We start from the raw sequence: 22,520 nt of genomic DNA, 5'->3' as shown, positions 1-22,520 counted from the left end.
CCTGGGTGGGTTCTAGATGAGACCCTTGGAATATTAAACTGTTCTCAGTAAAAGCCCCTGGGTGGGTTTTAGATCAGACCCTTGAAATGTAAAAGGGTTCTCAGTAAAAGCCACTGGGTGGGTTCTAGATGAGACCCTTGGAGTACAAAAGGGTTCTCGTTAGAAGCCCCTGGGTGGGTTTTAGATGAGACTCTTGGAATATAAAAGGGTTCTAGGAGCCTGAGCCACAAAGTGTGGCTAAATTAATGGCTAACTCCCCTTCACTTTAATCTCAATACCAAGCAGGCCACAGGAGCGTTTATTCAAAATATCCAAAACGGTTCACACACTGAAGTGCTACGTTCACAGCTATAACCTTACTGATACTCGCTCTCTCCATCGACCACACACTCGCTAACACTATGGGCTGCCGGGCTTGCAATACACTGGCTGGTGGAAACCCAACTTGTCTCGTCTTGGGCACGGCCTGTCACAACGTCTCCGATATTACCAATGGTGCCGACACATCAGTGGGATGAACGGAGATGATATGCGGGTGGTGACGGTGGCAGACTGGCAGTTGAATAAAATCATGTGGCTACAAACTCAAAACACTCAGTCGCCATCATCTGTTACAACATAGAGATCAACCTCTAGCGGCGCGTGCTGTGCACTACAATACATCACATCAATACAGCATCATAAAAAGTGGAGCGTGTGTATTTATGACGGTATTGAAAGTCATAGTTCTAGGTTTACAAAAGGTTCTACCAGCAGTACTCAAAAAGGAAAATATGGTTCTAGTTAACACCTTTATTTCTAAGAGTGTAGTTTAGCCTCCAACTTGAGTCTTCATTATCTTTACAGCTAGCAAAGAACTGCAAAATTGTGCCGTTTGTCTTTTGAAATTGACCAGTGTCGAGGTTGAGTAGTGCAGGAGATGCTTTTGGTAATGAAGCTGGTCATGACAATATGAACACTTGTTGAAAACCTATTACCGGATCCATCAGCTGCTATTAGATGGCCCATCACCACGGCTGTTAATTTTCAGTAATGACTCATTATCTGAACCTCACACTGCTGTGGCCCCTTTGACTCCCAGCTGTATAATAGACGCTGCTCTTTCACAGGAATCGGAGTAACTGCGGATGAGCTCGCTGACCTCTGATTGCTCAGAAAAACCACCGGCACAAAAACTGCTGGATTTCGGCTAGCCCACGCCTGAGGCACAAACACACAAATCCTTACATCTAGCTTACTATTACATTACTTATCGACCACTTGTAAACAGGTAGAGCCTGAAATATCACCAACAGGTTGTCCATCAACAATCGGTGCCAGTTTTGAGTTCTTATGCCCTCATGAAAATGTTGTTCTGCTGTGCTGAATTGCCTCACTGTGGCACTGAAGATGTCAAAATTGCTTGCCTCTTTTTTCCCCCTTTCTCCCTCACTCTCTATCTCTATTGTGCAGCATGCCGAAGCGTCCCTGACAGACCTCAGCCACACCTAAGGCCATACATGAGTGGACAGCAGAAGAAAAGAGGGAGTTTTTAATCCAATATTACCAGCATGGTGGCATTGCAGTGGAAAATTACTGGGGTTTTTTTGCATGAGGGAGATCAAAGTCATTGGCCTTATTCTGCCTTTGGTGCTCGGGATTAAAGTTACTGCCTTTCCATGGACTCCTGATCGCTTGGCAACATCAAAGCAAATAGCACTAGCATCAGAAAACACTTGTCAACATGCTCACTTAACCAGGCAAAGGGGGGAAAAAAGAAGAGGAATCGGCGAAATAAATGGTAAGATATAAATAAAAACTTTCACCAAGTTGGCAGGAGCTGCTGTTCAGCCGGCTTCTCCAAAGGCTTAGCAAAGATCCAGTTGGCAGCAGACTGTCTCTGCAGAGCACAGATGGATTAGAAAACCGACAGTCCAGACCATGCTAGCGGACGTCAGAATGACAGATGTGTCGCTAAGGCCCAACACATGCTTTATGAAGGTCTTGGATTAGCCAGAAGTCTCCGGCATAGTGGGAGCTGTGTGCGTGCTTCAGAGGACGCCATGTGAATCGTGATGCCATCTCACACTTCAGTTCAGTGTGGAAGCGTCTGGAATGCAGAAAAAGTGTGCAAACACGGGCTTAACGGCTCGTTCTCCGCTTCTCTAAAAACGAATCCCTCATTCACCCACCTTGGGAGTCGGCAGGGATCTCGGCCGGATGCATTCACGCGTACATTTACAGGCAATTTAATGTAATACTTACATCAACTTTACTGTTTTCCATAAAAAAAAAAAGTAATACACAGTCGAAAGAAAAAGTGCTGTGCTGGGCTTTAAAAGGGAAAAGTCATTTAATTCCGATGTTGTGTGCGAGAGGTGAAATGAGTTTTTCTATCCTGTCAAATGAAGCTGCTCGGCTGTGGTTGCGCGGGAGACGAGTTTGGGTGATTTTAAATGGTCTTAAACTCTGAAAATAGCAAATAGTTGTGATTTAAAGCCAGAAATAGGACAAAAAAAAGCAGCCATGGGAGGAAAATGAAACAAGACAAATAATGAATAAATAAATAGCCTGGGATCGGTGTAATTTCTGTATAATTCCAGAGGCAGAGAGACACTAGCCAGCATGATCAAAAGCAGCGCATGTGGCACTGCCAACTGTGACCCATTGGATTTAGCATCACTCATTAGCGGCGTCCGCTCTCATTAACCGACATCTGTATCTTAATTAAGCAAAAGAAGACAGGAATAGATGCAGGTGGCTGTCCAGGCCGGCCACTTAAGCATCCAGGCAGCGTTTCCCTCTCACTTTTATTGGGATTTTAACAACTTTTATAAGGTACACGGGGCAGCGAGCTGCAGTCTGTTTGGATTGCTAATAAGGCTTCGGATGATGCTGCTGCTGCTCAGGTATGCCGGTGCTTTTACGGGAAGGTGACTTGTAAGAAAAACAGCAGAGTCTTCAGTTTTTGAGGATAGTTTAACCCTCGAGACCCCGCAGTCTTTTAAATCCTTGACCACATGATCCTGAATCCAGTGAAATCTACCAAAAACCTTGTAAACACTAAGATCTGACAAAATGCTAAAGTAGAACGCATGTACACTAGGGATGTCAATCGATTAAAATATGTAATCATGATTAATCGCATGATTGTCCATAGTTAATGGCGATTAAACGCAAGTTCGTCCCACAATTTGTATCTGTTCAAAATGCACCTTAAAGGGAAATTGGTCATGTATTTAATACTCTTATAAACATGAGAGTGAACAAATATGCTGCTTTATGCAAATGTATGTATTTATTATTGGAAATCAATTAACAACACAAAACAATGACAAATATTGTCCAGAAACCCTCACAGGTACTGCATTTAGCATAACAGCATATGCTCAAATCATAACATGGCAAACTGCAGCCCAACAGGCAACAACAGCTGTCAGTGTGTCAGTGTGCTGACTTGACTATGACTTGCCCCAAACTGCATGTGATTATCATAAAGTGGGCATGTCTGTAAAGGGGAGACTCGTGGGTACCCATAGAACCCATTTACATTCACTGATCTGGAGGTCAGAGGTCGAGGGACCCCTTTGAAAATGGCCAGGCCAGTTTTTCCTCGCCACAATTGAGCGTAAGTTTGGAGCATTATTTAACCTCCTTCATGACAAGCTAGTACCGTTTTCTAGTTTCATATGATACCAGTATCGTCACACTAGCTTTAAAACTACAAACTAAAAAACTACGCTACTACCCTTCTACAACCTAAAAATGGCATGTTACGTTAACGCGTCCTAATGTACACATATTTTTCTTGCAAACAATGCAAACACTGAGGGTTCATATTGATTTTCTTCTACTTTTTCTTTGGAGAACGTTTAATTAACGCCTTCCAGTACTTTCCATTTTTTTGTAGACTTTTTAATGTTATTATCTTCAATTTTATACAATCTTGATCATCCACATTATAAAGTGATTGCACAGGTAAGATGCAAAAAACTATTAACCAGACAATCTCCTTTTAATAAGACATTTTTCCCTCATTACATGTGACAGGTGCTCTGAATTCTTTGTATCCACAGTCTCATTGACCGTTGAATGGGAAAAACTGCTGAAGGCCTTCTCAGTGCTAATTATCATTTTACCATTATTATCCATTATGTATTAGCAATTACTATTATTAATCAATTATGCGAGCAGTTGGAGATACGGCGAGGGAGGGCAGGTTGTGGCGACGTCGGGGAGCGTAATTACAATTTCAACACCCTCTCTCTGGGTCTTCGACCGGACAAGCAAATTGGTTTCATGACATTTACATTGGACGGTTTGACGGGAGGAATTTACAGTGTAAAGACGCAGACGCAGGTGTGTGAGTGTTAATTGGCGACAACTGTAAAAGCCTGCAGCACTGTTTTTGTCGGAGCAGATGGGAGGACCGTACCTCGGGTTTACAGGCTTTTACAACACAGAGGTACAAATATGATTTATCAGTGCAATGATTCTAATGGGCGGCCATTTGTTATTTGGTTTACTAGCTTATGTTGTTCATGTTGTCATATTAAATTAATGTTATAGTCATATTTCAACTCTACAGACGCAGAAAACCAATTAATCAATTAACTGCTCTTCAAATGAGACTATGTATGTGTTGCAGCTTAAGTGACAGCTGTGTCTCCATCATATCTTAGATATTAATTTCTCCAGAGTGTATTTTTTATTCCTGTTATGACTTTTACAATGTACTTTATGGAAAGAGATCACGATTCCCTAACCGTAACAAGTGCTTATTATTGAAACCATGAAGAGATAAGGTCTCCTAAACTTTTTAAAGTAGTTACATATTCATTTATGCATTTTTGACTTTATAAAGGAGGCATGTTCAAGATAAAACGCGGTGTAACGTTGCTCTTTAAAGGAATACTTCACCCACAAAACGACCATTTGTAAATCAGTTACTCACCCTGTGTTGCCTTGAATTCTTGATGTTAATGTTGTTTTCTCGCATGCCTCCGCGGTGAACAAGAACCCTAAGAAAAGGAGAAAAGCTTTGATGAATTGAAGTAAATGGGGGCAGCGTTTAACAACAGCAAAACTATATCAAAACGTCCAGTAAAGGATGGAAACACATGGGGTTTCACACATTGGGGAACTGTATGCACAAAATACATATATGGAAACATGTATGTAACAACTGAAACATTCTAACTGTATTAATTTATAAATTTTCCAAAGTAAAAGTCCCTAGAAGTGTATGATTCAACTTTTTCCTACGGTCTAGTGTTAAAAAAGTTAACAAAAATCACAATAAATCGCACTATCGAATCGCAATACTTCAAAATCGCAATACATATCAAATTGGCACCCAAGTATCGTAATAGTATTGAATTGGGAAATAGGTGTATCGTCCCAGCCCTACTATTTAAAACACAGATGAGTGTATGCTGTACAATGGTCCTTTTGTGGGTGAAATATTCCTTTAAGATCAGGGAAAGATCGTAGTTATAGAAAACAAACTACGGCTAGGATGAGGCAATTAAAGGTACCCTGTGAAGTTTTTGACCACTAGTGGCGCTATGGAGCAGTGTTTTTATGAGTGGGTCTCTGATTTGTTTGTATTGTGCACATGCAGGAGGACGCACATGCACGCGCACAGGCAACAAGCGTAGCAATGCGCCAAAAAAGGCAGTGAAGAAGAAGACTAATAGTGAGCAAATATGGATGTAAACAATGCAAAATTTAACATATCTTTAACAATTCACTTTGAAAATGTTTTATGAGGAAGGAAATGTTTGTTTGTTAGACCTCAAGGATGCACACAATGAGTTTTAGTGAGAAACACTGAATATAAACAACTTTTGTTTGTGTACAAGAAAACCCCACAGGGCAACTTTAAGGTTAGAGAAGGGTCTTGGTTACAGTCATGAATGTTGAATGTGCTGCACATCCACCCACAACTGGGACCTCGGCACACTCACTTCCTGCCTTAATATACTGTATACTGTGCAGGTCATCCAACTTTCTGCTTATGAATGTTGAAATCTTTAACCGTAAACTTAAAACCTATTCAGCCAAGCCTGTGATTAAGAATGATTTATAGACATTTTTTTACATTATTTTATCCACTTACTTTATTTTATATTATTTTATTGTTATTTTATTAATCACTTATTTTATTGTATTTAAGTTGTATATTTTTATTATATTTTATTGTTATTTTATTAATCACTTACTTTATTGTGCCTATCCAGTCTACATGTGTTTTGTGGACTTGGAGAAGGCGTATGACTGGGTCCCCCGGGAGATACTGTGGGGGGTGCTGCGGGAGTATGGGGTGAGGGGGGCACTTCTCAGGGCCATCCAATCCTTGTACGCCCAAAGCGAGAGCTTTGTTCGGGTTCTCGGCAATAAGTCGGACTCGTTTCCGGTGGGGGTTGGCCTCCGCCAGGGCTGCGCTCTGTCACCAGTCCTGTTCGTGATATTCATGGACAGGATATCGAGGCGTAGTCGGGGGGAGGTGGGTTTGCAGTTTGGTGTGCTGAAGATCTCATCGCTGCTTTTTGCAGATGATGTGGTCTTGTTGGCATCATCAGCCTGCGACCTCCAGCACTCACTGGATCGGTTCACAGCCGAGTGGGAAGCGGCCGGGATGAGGATCAGTACCTCTAAATCTGAGGCCATGGTTCTCAGCAGGAAACCGATGGATTGCCTACTCCGGGTAGGGAATGAGTCTTTCACTTATTTTATTTTATTTAAGTTGTAGAATTTTATTCTATTTTATCATTATTTTATTAATCTCTTATTTTATGCATTTAAGTTGTGGAATTTTATTCTACTTTATTGTTGATTTATTAATCACTTATTTTATTTTATTTAAGTTGTAGAATTTTATTGTATTTTATTGTTATTTCATGAATCACTTATTTTATGTGTTCGAGTTGTAAAATTGTATTCTATTTTATTGTTATTTTATTAATCACTTATTTTATTGTATGTAAGTTGTCCAATTTTAACATATTGTATTGTTTTTTTATCAATCACTTATTTTATTGTATTTAATTTGTAAAATTGTTTGCTATTTTATTGTTATTTTTAAATCATTTATTTTGTTGTATTTAAGTTGTATACTTTTATTCTATTTTATCTATCATTTATTTTATTGTATTTAAGTTGTATAATTGTATTCTATTTTATTGTTATTTTATTCTATTTTATTTATATATTTGTATTTCTTATTTTGAATTATTTATTTATTCATTTATTTAAATAATATAGTTTTTACTTCACGCTGTTTTACTACTGTTATTTTAGCTTTTACTTCTATTTTATTACATTTTTATCATTTTATTGTCTCAAGTGAATTGGTCTCAAATTGTTAAAATTATTATTTTTCTTTTCTGTTTTCATGGTCCACACTTGTTCTGTCTTATTTTTGGCTTGTCATATATACAAATAAAGTTTGATTGATTGTGGATCTACATGGGGGATGTAGCAGTAGTGTAAAAGTAAAGTTGGTTTCTTAAAACCCACACTGTTCAAGTCTATCAAATTGCATTTTGGGACATGTAAGAAATCATCAACTGTCGAAGCAGACACGGTAGGTTGAGAGGAAAAAGTTACACAAACTTCTTTAACATTAACCATCAAGCCACGCATGCAACATCGCAAAAGCAGAGAGGAGGGCAGTTGATGAACTTGAGAGCCCGAGAGCTGAAATCATATTCCAATAAACCAAAAAATTAATTAGGTCACTAGGAAATGTGCTGTGGGACTGAACCCAGGTTGTACTTGTTTAATTAGGCACCATGAATATCTGATAACCTTGTCTGTTAAAGATGGACTTTCCTGAGCGTCTGCCCTCGAATGCACTTCCATTCGTTACTTCCAGTAGACCATCTGTTGGTCCCGTATACCATCAGTGGATAAAGTATGACACTATCTCTGCCAGGGTTGTTGGTGCCACCTTAATACGCACAGCCAGGATATTGTTCTGGATAAAAACATCCATCAGATGGAAAAATTAGCTTCTATTTATGTATTTTATGAAGTTTCTGTGTGTCCTATATCTTACACACACACATACGCTTGCTGTTGAGTGATACTCATCACATCTCGATGAGATTCTGGCTGTCTCAAAGCCATCACTCCTGGCTGGATCTGCATCCCCTCCCTTCCTCTCCCTTTCTCCCTCCTGTACCGCTCTATCAACATTCAGTCATCCTGACAGATGCTTCAGTCACCTGGGATTAAAAACGAGCCAGAGGTGATGGATCGCCTCCATTGTGAAGGAAACAATTTTTTAAATGGCCCTACGTATTGTAAATGGCATCAAACCACAATAAAATATACTGTAAATTGAGAGCGGTTGAAGAGATTTAATGTTGGGTCAGCTTTTAGAAACAGTTGTTTGAGAACTTATTAATTTGACTTATGGGATATTACTTGAGGCTATTACACATTTCACACAGACACAGAAATACGGAGACATTTCTCTAAAAGGGTAACGTCTGGACAGCCCTGTCAACTACCATGTAAAGGCATTTTTCTGACTTAAAACCAGCCTGGACCTTTACTGCTTGTTACTTCCCTTTGTTTCAGCTTCCTTTTTACTGTCTAATAAAGCAAAAGTGCCATGAAAACAGTCTTTACAAAGACATTTACTGAAATGCTCCAGGGTGGAGGGATGATGTTCCCATTGTGGGGAACTTGTTGAAAATCTGCTTTTTAAAAACTACTTTCTGGCACAGGAGGGTGTGCGAACGCTTTCAAGGGAATCAATGTGATATGCTTCCATTTCACTCACTGAGTCTGATCTCTCAACTATAAATTACAGTATGAATGGAAATGCATTATGAATTGAATGAATGCTGAAAAATGTTTGGCCATTGTTTTCAATATTTACGCAGCCTGGATAAAAGAAGGAATCATGCGTCTTATTGATTCAAACCTAACCTACAGCACATTTAATGGAAAACAAATCAGTTTCATACATGTTATTACCATGCCTTCGGCATAGGGATGCTAATTTTGACAGAATTTTGACCTTCGTTAATTGATCATTAACCTTTAACCAACAAGATTAGTGCGTTGCATGCAGCGGTGCTGTGGTTTTAGTGCCTAACAAACCGCCCAGCTGCAACATTAGCCGATGCACACACAGGTTGAATCCATCATTTACCACCAGCTGCAGTGTAGGAGCAAAACGGGCAACTGAGTCGAGGTCCTGCCCATACACCCGCCCCAGCCAATCTCGAGCCGAGCACAGCCGCAGCTTGTTAGCGCTAGTATTTAAGTTGTTAAATTGTATTCTATTTTGTGTTATTTTATTAATCATTTATTTTATGTATTTAAGTTGTAGAATTGTTTTCTACTGTATTGTTAGTATATTAATCACTTATTTTATGTATTTAAGTTGTTAAATTGTATTTTATTTCATTGTTATGTCATTAATCACTTATTTCATGTATTTAAGTTGTTAAATTGTATTCTATTTTATTGGTAGTATATTAATCACTTATTTTATTTAAGTTGTAGAATAGTATTCTATTTTATTGTTATTTCATTAATCAATTATTTCATGTATATAAGTTGCTAAATAGTATTCTATTTTATTTTTATTTCATTAATCACTTATTCAATGGTATTTAAGTTGTACAATTTTATCCTATTATATGTTATTTTATCAAACACTTATTTTATTGTATTTAAGTTGTACAATTTTACTCTATTTTATTTATAGATCGAGCCACCTAGCTGCTACGTTAGCACCATGATAGCTGTTCGGCTAGAAAGACACAAAAGCTAACCATAATATCTCTATAACTACATTTATGATCATATTGACACATGCTCTATTACAGAGGTTCTAGTTATGGAAAGTTAAAGTTGCATCTCTTCTCGAGCATCCGGCTGCCACTACTTCACTCAGAGCAGCTGTCAATCATGACGTTTCGCCCCCTTTTTATTGCATCAAATAACTCATTAAAACCAAAAAATGAACACTTGAACATTCATCAGCGTGATAAGAACTACCTAAAAAACATCGATCAGAAAAATTTGACGTGTACTTTGTCTTTTTAGTTGGAGGGGGCGTGTCTTATGACCTATACTGCAGCCAGCCACCAGGGGGCGATCCATATGTTTTGGCTTCCCTTCAGTGGAGCTGTCATGTCATCCATCTTTATATACAGTCTATGGTCAAACCAAGTTCCTGTGTCCTGCTTGCCAGCTACCTGCTGATTAAAGTGAAGGGGTTAGACCTGACCCCTGGCACAGGCTCACTTAAGGTGGGCTGACCTTTAAGGTGGACCAAATACTCTCCTTTAAGCTCAGCTTTTTTTAAATTATTTGTTAGCATTAATCGGTCAACGTTCCTATTGTAACATGAACACAGCAGAAATACTGCACCTATATGCACATAAACATGGATGTACTGTACAACGGCACCTTTTTAAATCGTACCTAAGTTACCGTCGGGTCTACAAACTGTGAGCACTTGTTTTGGATTCATGAAGTGATGTTCTTTTTTTTAAAAGAAGATCTTTTATTTTTCTTTTATTAGTGGAAACAAGCTCTTTGAGGAGACTCCCGGCATCATAAAGGCAAACTTGTGATGGGCATATTTCTGGCACCAGCAACATGTGCCTCTGTTTACAGACATGAGTGTAATAGACCACTATGTCATTAACCAGCCCATTGAACTGGCTAATAATATGACTTACATGAGGGAGGCCAAACCATTGGCTGCCAGTTATCTTTTCTGTTGCTATCAATTTCACAGTGCGTGTTGTCAGCCGCTGTCATTCCTCCCCAAAGCAGACCTGGGGTATAGGTAATATTTTCAGCACAAATTAGTTTCCTCAAAAGACATTGGACTCGATTCAAATACAAGATGTGGATGTTTGCTCCCAGAAAAAGCAGCACGGGAGATTGGCAGGCGGCTAGATGTAAATCGACAGACATTAGCATAAACAAAGTGAAACTCAATTTAAAGAATTATTCAAATCATGCCTATATTCTTTGATTGGCTGGTTAACATGTGAACACAGCGACAATCTTTGCCAAAAACAACAAACTTCTCTCTCGGCGCTGCTCCTTCGACAGTCGGGAGGAATTTGCAGGCTTACCGCCGCAGCTTTTGATTCTACATTAACACCGGCGAGGCTGAGCCAGGAAATGCTCTCACATCCCCTAAAACGTCATCCTGCTTAGTATCAAAGTCTTTCTCTCGCACTTTTTTTTCCTAATTGATTCCCTGTGGAGTTGTGCTGGTGGCGTGACATCAGAGATTATGAGGTGGGACGAGCGACGCTTTCTGCTCGGGTAGTTTGAACAATAAATATGCTCTTATGTCAAGGGAAAGCAAACAAAAAGGTAGTCAGGGAGAGACAGTTTTCTAGTATATATAGCTAGATTGAAATCTATAATGCATGGACTGATTTTAGACTTTGATATTGGGTCATTCGATATTGCAACCTAAGACACAAACGCACCCAATATTCACAGAGCGAGGAGGGTGCCGGCTATCACAGCGATCCAGTCCCCACATGCAACACACACACACAGGTTGCCGGATGAGATAGAAATTGCAGGAGAAACCCAACAGCTGCCAGCCTGATAAGGCGATAAGGAATTACAGAAGCACGGGTAATAATAAAAGACGAGATGAAGAGCTCGCTGGAATAAACACCACATCTATTCCTTGCAAGTTTGCTTAAGGATTACAGCACGTTGGCGTGATTATGAAAATACTAATAATTAAATCGCGACGCTAAAGCACCTTCTATCTATAATTTATAGGTGCCTGAGGAGCTTCAAGCTGAATAAACAAGACTCAGTTCCCCCCATGAGAAAGATTCAGAGCTATTATCTTTGATTAAAGATTTTCTAAACCTTTTCTTTCCCGCCTGTGAAGACGCTTCCTCAAAAAACTCTCAAACTGGATGAAATCAAAGTGGAAAAAACACACCAGAGCGTCTGATTAGAATTTTTTCTTGTATTGGAGTACAATCACAGCTCTTTTTTTTAACCAATATATTAATTAGAACTCCAAGCAAAATTAATTTAATGCTTATCAAACCTCATGGCCCGGCTCCTGTTCTGAAGCTGCCAAAAATTGACTTCACATTTCATTTTGCTGTTTCACATGTAATTTAGCATGCCATCTGGTACTGTAAGCGGGGCGATCCAGGGAACCATTTGGCACTCTGTCATGTTTCAAAATAATACTATTTGAAGAGAATGAAGATGCTTAACACTCAGGGCAGCTGATACTGATAACTGTCACTCCCCACAGGGAATACCAGAAATAGCAGTTATTTGTTGTATATCTCCCCCTAAAGGGAAGTAGAAGAAGTACATGAGTAAATGTACTTAGTTACTTTCCCCCTCTGGTTCTGTATATGGGTCATATCATAGCAGCTAACTGGTCTCCAATTTTCTATTCACATCACATGAACTCAGAGTGTCCAACATTTCCCATCATATATGCCGTGTGTGTTCTGCACAGTGCACCGCGGCGCCTCAAAGAAATGACTATTGGACTGGATCTGCTGTTGGGAAATGAACTCCAGAAGGTCAGTGGGCAATGATCGTGCCAGAGGAGGCGAAAGGGTGGACGGGATATCCCCGGCGTCCTGTCTGGCCCCGGCGAGATTACGAGCGATGTAATAGGATCGTCCATTTTCAGTAATAGAGCACAGAAAGGCTAAGCCCTGGCTTGGGTCTTACTCGCACACCAGATCACCACGAGGCAACAAATATATATATATATATATATATATATATATATATATATATATATATATATATATATATATATATATATATATATATATATATAACCCCCGTCTCTCCTTGCTTAGAGGAGAGGAAGCTTAGCTGCCTTTTAGACGTGAGCAAAGATACACAGCAGCGGTTGCTTTGCGCCGCAAAATGGGGCGACGCTTCCAAGCCAGAGAAATCCCCGCTGAGCCGTAATGAGAAGTGAATAGACTGCGATAGCGAAGGCTTTGGCCTGGGCTTGTTTGTACAACAGCATAGTCCATTTCATGTTGTTTAATTGGCTCATTTGCAAACTGATGATGCACATTCAGAGATAATGGAGTGTCTGTATTGAAATGCATGACACAACTGCAGTCAGTGAACTGGTACAAATGATGTCTCCTTTTTATTGACAGTACAAACACATCAGCCTTGTGTGTCTGACATATTGAGGACAGGGCTGTCAATCGATTCAAATATTTGATCGCATGATTGTCCATGATTAATCGCACATTTTTCATCAGTTCAAAATGTACCTTAGAGGGAGATTTGTCAAGTATTTAATAATAATAATCATAAATTTGACTTATATAGCGCTTTTCAGGAACTCAAAGAGTTAGAGTAAGGGGGCTTAAAATACTCTTATCAACATGGGAGTGGGCAAATATGCTTACTTTAAGTAAATGTCTGTATATATTTATTATTGGAAATCAATTAATGACACAAAACAATGACAGATATTGTCCAGAAACCCTCACAGGTACTGCATTTAGCATAAAAAAATATGCTTGAATCACAACATGGCAAACTGCAGCCCAACAGGCAACAACAGCTGTCAGTGTGTCAGTGTGCTGACTTGACTATGACTTGCCCCAAACTGCATGTGATTATCATAAAGTGGGCATGTCTGTAAAGGGGAGACTCGTGGGTACCCATAGAACCCATTTACATTCACACATCTGGAGGTCAGAGGTCAAGAGACCCCTTGGTTGGTACTAATGGATTCATCAGGTTTTCTAGTTTCATATGATACCAGTTTCTTCACTCTTGCTTTAAAACTGAGCTGCTGCAACCTAAAGCTTGCAAGTTACGTTAAAGAAATTAGTGGCATTAAAACAAATTTGTGTTAATGCATTATTATGGCGTTGACAGCCCCTACTCAGGATAAATACTTTTTAGTGTAGTCTCAAAGTTATTTTCCATGAAAAGATTAAAAGGAGTAGCGCATTCATTATTTCGCCATGCTTCTACAACAACGTTGAGAGGCAAAACCTTTAATTTGGTCTCTTGTGACGCTCCCCTTCCATCCTCTGCAAGTAATTTCTTTTCAGAGCTGCTCCCTTGAGTATATCGGAGAAAAGCCTTCAAAGGCTGTGAATTTGTATTGTCAATAGATGTTTTGTTTCAGCAGGGGAATGTTTTTCAGAGGCAATTCCATCTGAAAAAGATTTATTGATTGAATCATCCTGCTAAAGGGTGGCCCTCAGAAGCAAAAAGAATCGTGAGAATCTGATAGTCCTGCTCTCTTCCTCTCCGATTTCCTCTTCACAGAGGCTACTCCAGGTTAATCCGACTCTGGCCAACTGTCACCCGTCGGCCAGGTTGCCATAGCAACTGCATTTCATCCTTCAAACAAGATGCAAAGAAGTTAGGGGGTGGGGGGGAGAGTCAAATTCTCAGAGCCTCCCGAGGTATCACCGGAGGACAAAACATTCAAAATGAATGGAAAAAAACAGGATTTCAATTCAGCAAGTCAGTTATCAAAACAGATAAACACAACGTCCCGAGGCCCGGGATAGTAACCATCTGTTCTGACAACTCCTTAATGAATGCTCAGACACTGAAACTATCTGGTGCTATGGTCTGAGGATGTTAATGAAACCTGAGGAGGGTGCAAGGGAAAAAAAAAAGTTGACAGCTATATTAGCCACATTTAATTCCCAGTATTTCAAACAATGGGAGGCGTAAACAAGTGTTGCAGGCTATTTGATGCCAAACTTGGAGGGGGGAGAGTGACCACGTGGGACGCCAGAAGAAAGGTAATGAATACAGGCTGGTGGTGGGGAAAGAGGAGGGAAACTCTTTGAAAGCGAAGCCCTAATGTGTGTTCATCTGCGAGCAAGGCCAGATCGTTGAAGGAGCCTTGATTAGCGGCAGCCGCTGTCAGCCGGCAACCAGCATTATGTAGATGTTTGCATTATTTTCATGGCCTTCTTACCCATAATTATAACTGTGACATCAAGCGATGTATAAAATAACACTGTTCCTATAGCCTAAAGGCCCTGCAGCGGAGCAAAAAAAAGACTTCTGAATATAGTAAAGAACGTTTTCATGCTTGAAAAATACAAAATCTACAGTTGTGCATAATGCATCAGCAAATCGAATCTCCCATTCTGAGTCAGGCAGCGACTCTTCAGTGTGTGGCCCCATCGCCCACTCAGGCCAAGCTCTTTCTGGCCTTTGCACTGAAACAATTGGCCTCTGTAATTAAAAAAGGAAGCACTGTCGGTGATTGTCATGCTGTATATTCTGTGTGGGCCGCTGCATACATTCACTAATGAGATGTCGAACTTTAGGCCCTGTTTTCACCTGGCATTAACATGCGTCTTGGGTGATCCAATCACAAGCAACATATCGATATTATATCGATATCGTGATACGAGACTACATATCGTCTTAGCTTTTGGATATCGTAATATCGCGATATGGCATAAGTGTTTTCCTGGTTTTACAGGCTGCATTACAGTAAAGTGATGTAATTTGAACTAAAACCTAACTGTTCTATTACTTCCCTTTACCCACTTAGTCATTATATCCACATTACTGATAAGTTATCAAAAATCTCAAAATATTATGTGAACGCACCAATAGTCAACCCCACAGTATCGATACCGAGGTATTTGGTCATCGTGATGTTTGATTTTCTCCATATCGCCCAGCCCTAGTTCACACCTGGCAATAGAAGGCATCCCGAGTGACCACTTGTGATTGGATCTCACTTCCCCGCTCTATATGCAAATAAACTCGTACATCGTTTGCGTTTGCAATATCACGCCAAAGCGTGTAATAGACCCACCTGTGACAGCTTGTCAGTGTCACGTTTTGCCTCGCCGAGGCCTGAATATTCCACGCGTGTATGAAGGTGCAGTACCAGCAGGGTGCAACAAAACCACTTAGTTAGGTTTAGAAAAAACATCAACCACGTCATGGTTAGGCTTAAAGTAAGTATGTAAACTAAGTAAAATACATACGAAAACAACATAAGATCAGTACGGAAAACACGGAACAATTCTCACCAACGTACCAAACCAGTCAACCTGATACCACGCCAAAGCGTGTAATAGACCCGCCTGTCCACCAGAGGACAGCCTGTCAGTGTTACGTTTTGCTTCACCGAGGGGTGAATATTACGCGCCTGTATGAAGATGTAGTAGCCTACCAGCAGGAGTAGTCATGGTAATGGTTGGCCTTAAAATAAGTACGCAACTAAGTAAAATACGTACGAAACATCAGTATGGAAAACATGTGACAAGCGTCACGACAAAACGACAACTAAAGCAAGAACGGCGTTCTTATTTCACGCTTTTCCTTGTGCATTATCCCGTGATTCACACGTCTTTCCTTGCGACCGGGCTGGGCGGGAAGCAGCGATGCACTTCACGTGCCTAGTCTGCTGGAAATTAATAGAAGAAGAGAGCAAAATCACAAAATTTGACACACTTGTAATATATCTCTACGGACTTTTATGACATTTTCAGACGTCGTGGACAAAGCCAGCGATTTGAGAACCAACCGGAAAAAAAGAGGAACAAAAGGAGAGCTGCGGCTTTGATGACATATTTTCCTATTATGTCCTTGTCGGGGAAGCATCAGGACACATTCGCATTTATACTACAAGAGATATGTGGTGAAACGCGTCCCAGACCACCTCGGCGAGTGGTTTGAGTGATCAGATCACAATGCATCTTGGTGGTCGTATACACTTGTATATTTACTACCCTTGTAAAAACAGTAAAACACCAGTAAAATTGTTAAATGAGTCATTTTTCAGAAATTAAATATTAGTACAAACTAGTCTGTACTTTTGAGTAGTGTGGCTACAGCTTCTATCAGCGTGACATATGACATTGTTTCTAGACAAAAGAAGATAGTCAATAATGATGTCTGACCACTGAGCCCATAATCTTGCCCTCTCCGCTACATGAAACGCATGCATGTACCAGCTTTGTTTGGTCGCTAGGTTACACTTTTTAATGAGAAACTGCCAAGCTCAATACACCTCGGTCTTGTCTTTATGATTGATTGGGGAACAACTAATGCACCCGCTGTCAAGTGGTGATGCCCACTCATGTTACTGTGGTTACCAAATGATGTCGCATTAATGTATCCGCTTATAAGATCACTTCCATGGCAGCTCGCGATAAGCGGGGTGGGATTTAACTGTTTAATTCAGTTTTTTGAATTTGTGCTGCATAAACTATCACACAACCCTGTGGTTGGTACGTTTTGCTTTCACACCATCGAACCACAACAGAGTCCGCCTGACAGCTTTCACACCAGCCCACTGTGCAGTAAATTAACCAAACCGAGCAAACACACTAACCAAAGTTAGATGCATGCCTCGTTTCCTGTAAATCCCTTGCAGGTGGATAAGCAATTTGAATATTTGTTTTCATTGGAGATGGTTTAGTTGTTATCACATGACCTAAGTATGGAACAAGTGGTCATTTCTGGATCATGTATGACGTTGTGATAGGATTTTCTTTTGTCAAACTGTAACCATGGTCAAGAATGGAACCACGAATAACGCGTTACTGTAAGTTTGTTTTGACGCCACTAATTTCTTTAACGCATTAATACAACTTGTGATTTTTAGATTGTAGTTTTAAACCTAGAAGATACTGGCATCATATGAAACTAGAAAAACTTAAGGAATCCATTGGTACCAACCATGTCATACTAGCTTGTCAGGAAGAAGGTTAAATAACGCTCCAAAGTTAGACTAAATTTTAAGGAGGAAAAACTGTCATGACCATGTTCAAAGGGGTCCCTTGACCTCTGACCTCCAGATATGTGAATGTAAATGGGTTCTATGGGTACCCACGAGTCTCCCCTTTACAGACATGCCTAAATTAGCTAATTACAAAAAAACTGCTGAGCGCCATCGGCAACAAGCAGACATCCCATCATTGATAAAGTACATACTTATATTATCAAGGTGCCAAGGTGAGACCAGACAAAAAGGGATCTCCCAGGGGATGTTATGGACTCAAAGAAAATCTATTCCCTCATTTGCATACAGTACTCTCTGTCGTAGGCTGCCTCAGTGCCCCAATGATAAATGAATCAGATGGTGTGTCAGTTGTCTTCATCTAATAATGTGCTTTTTGGTTGAATCCTATGAATTAATCTAATCTAATTAAACACGAATGACTGATAAAGAAAGGCGAGCGGGGAGAGAGGAAATCATGTGGCAAAATGAGCTCGCCACGGGGTGCTACATTTTCCAAAACTGGCTGTTGACCTCCATCTTACGGGGTTCGAGTACGTAACAAGCTCCCAGGAGAAGAGCACGTGGAAATACTTTTGTTTAATGTTAGTCTTTCATCTTCAGAGGTAAAGGAAGACGGGCGGATTCTGCACCTTTTGTTTCCCGTTATTCATTAATTTGCAACAGAGCTCGCCTTTAAAGAGTTGCACTTTGACCTGTCTGTGATTCTCCCAAAATGCATTCATTATTGCACATATTTTGTGTTCCCCTGTGTTCGCCGAAGCACTTAAGTTCTCTCTGTGCATGAAGAATGCCTGTTTTAGTCAAAACGGAGTCAATGACTCTTTTAATAAAGCTAGTTGTAGTTGCTGCAGGCGTACACATTCAAATATCCTGGGGGGCATCCCAGAATGCCTCATTTCGGAGCGCAGACAAAGCTGAGATCTGTTTCTATAAAACAGAGAAGACGACACATAAAAAGCTGAAGATATAAGTTAATAATTGGAAAGTCAGACGACCTAAAAGGTTAGTTTCAATCTCGTTTTCCACCACTACATTTCACCAAATTTGACACATAACATGGCACATTTTTGATGATCCTGTAAGAGGTTTTTAAATTCCTGGAGGTAAAGCCTATGTGACATAAACTGCAATAACTATTAAATGCATTGAGGCAAAAAAGGTCCTGCACAATTTGATGGTGCTAAGCAACATGATACATTTAAATGGCATTAACTCATAAGTGTTGTTAGCATTCTTGCAGACATCAAAGAATTGGCGGCGATGAAGGCCGACCGTTGCGTCGCCTCACGTTGCCTTTTTTTGTCCGACAAGTTGCGTTTGAACACACTGCAAAGATTCAACAAGCTGGATCAACCGAAAAGCCGCCGACACGGGAAGACTAATGCTGACGGCGCGGGACACACCGCAAAAAATTGGCCTACAGACGCTCACCGATGGCCCCAAACTGTCCGACGTGTGTCTCGGTGTGTTAAGATAATGTTATGGTACAGTGGTACACATCCTATTTGGTTAATGTTGCTGATAGCACCCCTATTGTTTTATTACTTTACAGTTTAGGCTGCTTTTCATGGTTTGACTATGATCATTCTATGTTTTTACCACTATTTTCTGTCTCAGTGTGGTTAAGTGATGTCCTGAGGTTGAAATGGTAATAAATAGGACTGTGTATTGGCAAGAATCTGTCGATACGATATGTATCATAATACTGGGGTAGCGATTCAATGTATTGTGATATATTGCGATACTGTAAGTAAGGCGATACATTAAGATTTTTTAAAATTTTATTTTAGGAAAACTGTAATAGTATAAAGAACACACCAGAAATACACCATTTTAGAATAGGCAAATCAACAAATATATATATATATATATATATAAATATACACAGCATTCAAATAACTGCATGTTTTTTGTCCCAAACTGCATGGGATTAGCTTAACCCAATTTCGTTAACGAAAACTATGACGAAATATGGTCGTCAACAACCTTTTTTTTCCACGACTAAGACGAGATGATGACGAGATGGCAATGACGTCATTAAACACCAACGGCGATGATATCAAACATCCAATATTGTTGACAAAAAAAGACGAGACTAAAGTGTAGTTTAAAAACATAAAAAAAATATTTAACTTAACTATCTTAACATATCTTGTGGTCAGAGGCCAACGGACCCCTGTGAAAATTGTTTTTCCTTGCCAAAATTTGTAAGGTTTGGAGCATTATTTAGTCTCCTTTGCCCCGCTACAACCTCCGAAAGACAGAAAAGCGGTCGGGCCCAACGGCAGGCCATTGGATTTTTTAAGAGGTTAATAAAAAAATCAAAACAGTGTTTTTGGAGAATCTAAACAGTATCGCACAACAGAATATCGCGATACTCATGTATATCGATATTTTTTTACACCCCTAGTAATAAAGTAACTTCTAATTTTGCACAAACCATCCCGGTACAAAGCCCTCACATTACTGGTCAGGATTTAGGAATTCTTCAATCAATTCTTTATTAACTTTATTAAACTTTAGAAATATATATATATATTTCTTTCTATGAGGATTATGCCCTCTTGGCTCATCTATACACCATCCTATTGTATGTTAAAGGGTAACTTCAGTATTTTTCAACCTACTTTCTCATGTTTTTGTGTCCAAGTGACTAATGGGGACAACAGTTTTTTAAACTGGTCCAGTATTGAGGGAGAACGCTGCAGCCGGCAGCCGCTAAACAGGCTGTAATGTGATCACTCGGGGCAACTCCTCATTGTCAGTTTACGTCCACTAAGAGTGCTTGGTTTTGGATCAGATTTTTATTATAAGTGTCTGACATTATGGAAAGGACCCTAAAGAGAAATAAAACATTTTTCTTACCTTTCACTTGATCCAGTCTGTCTGTTCGCTCGGAGAAGTCTCATTGTGAAACCTCGCATCACATCCACGTTGTCGAAATCTGTGGAAAAAAAAAAAAATGCAGCCATGACGTTGAAAATCTTTTAGAGAACACTAAGCTACGATATCTGTACTCCAACACAACAAACTCTGACGATACCGGCACTCCTCTCTCCAACTCTCACTCAGGTGCCCACCCTTTAAGGACTTATTTATTACGTCAAACAGAACAAATCTAATAACAAAACATGGAAGTCGTAACTGATTGTCTTGAATCCTGGGTTTAACACTAAGCTGCCAGCTGTTTTTAGTCGGACAATTCATCTCCAAAAAGCTCTCCAAATTAAACGGCAAAAAACATTGTTTGTCCGTGCCCTCTAGAACGACACATGTTGCCCCAAACAACAGATGCTGTCATTTCTCTTGGGAGGAGAGTCTCAAACTCCAACATTTATTGGTTTGGAACTGAGGTGGGGCTTTTGTAAATCAATGCCAGTCTGTGCGGGCACGTGTTCATCCTTCTGAAGTGCTATTTGACAAGTCATTGAACACCAGACAGCTCCTGGAGCGGTGGTGGAGCAGTTATTCTACTCAAATGTCCCAAATATCGCATAATTAGCATTGAAGGGATCAAAAGTCGTTCACAAAACAATGACAGATATTGTCCAGAAACCCTCACAGGTACTGCATTTAGCATTAAAAATATGCTCAAATCATAACATGGCAAACTGCAGCCCAACAGGCAACAACAGCTGTCAGTGTGTCAGTGTGCTGACTTGACTATGACTTGCCCCCAAAACTGCATGTGATTATCATAAAGTGGGCAAGTCTGTAAAGGGGTGACTCGTGGGTACCCATAGAACCCATTTCATTCACATATCTGGAGGTCAGAGGTCAAGGGACCCCTTTGAAAATGGACATGTCAGTTTTTCCTCACCAAAATTTAGCGTAAGTTTGGAGCGTTATTTAACCTCTTTCCCGATAAGCTAGTATGACATGGTTTGTACCAATGGATTCATTAGGTTTTGTAGTTTTATATGATATTAGTATCCTCCCTCTACCTTGAACCTGAGCCCGCTACAACCTCCGAAAGACAGAATAGCGTCCGGGCCCACCGGCGGAGTTTTAAGGGGTTAAAATAAGTACATAAAATAAGTAAAATACGTACGAAAACAACATAACATCAATCCGGAAAACACGTTACAAATGTCACTAACATACCAAACCAGTCGCCCATATGGTACCCATAGAACCCATTTTCATATCTTGAGGTCAGAGGTCAAGGGATCCCTTTGAAAAAAGGCCATGCTAGTTTATCCATTTCCATTTAGCGTAACTTTGTAGCGTTATTTACCGTTCTTTCCGACAAGCTAGCATGACATGGTTGGTACCAATGGATTCATTAGGTTTTCTAGTATCATATGATACCAGTATCTTCACTCTAGCTTTAAAAACAGAGCCCGCCACAACCTCCGCAATATCAAATAACATCCGGGCCCGATGGCGACCCTTCGGATTTGTAAGAGGTTAATTAAAAATCCCAAGTTGTGTTAATGCGTTAAAGAAATTAGTGGTGTTAAAACAAACTTAAGTCAACGAGTTATAATCACGTTAACTTTGACAGCCCTAATAAAATGCTCACTTAATTTATGACACCATGAACATTTCTATATATTTCAGGACCTACTTAAATGATCGGATAGTGTGACAAATGCATTATTATAATTATACTACATCCAGTTTACATTCAGTTTTCCCATCTGAAATACTGTCATCGACTAAACTACAAATTTACATTTATTTTAAACTGACTTATGTTTATATTTATTTTAACTGCACTATTTTATGCCTTAGATGATCATTTTGCTTTTACATGCACTTTTGAAGGAAC

The 22,520-nt window shown here is 39.9% G+C and overlaps 1 protein-coding gene across 1 annotated transcript in view; it reads right to left on the bottom strand.

Moving 5' to 3' along the window:
* LOC141763118 (uncharacterized) overlaps positions 1–22,520 on the bottom strand; it is a 92,696-nt gene that overhangs the window by 54,792 nt on the left and 15,384 nt on the right. Inside the window, exons 2-3 of the mRNA XM_074627442.1 lie at positions 20,612–20,690; positions 4,934–5,000 (exon numbers count right to left, since the gene is read on the bottom strand). The gene's annotated coding sequence lies outside the window, so the exon portion shown is untranslated. The remainder of the gene's footprint in view (positions 1–4,933; positions 5,001–20,611; positions 20,691–22,520) is intronic.

This window comes from Sebastes fasciatus, chromosome 24 (genome assembly GCF_043250625.1).
Source record: "Sebastes fasciatus isolate fSebFas1 chromosome 24, fSebFas1.pri, whole genome shotgun sequence".
Taxonomy (NCBI): Eukaryota; Metazoa; Chordata; class Actinopteri; order Perciformes; family Sebastidae; genus Sebastes; species Sebastes fasciatus.
The sequence above is the reverse complement of the archived record's forward strand: the minus strand, read 5'-3'. Positions and strand labels throughout refer to the sequence as shown.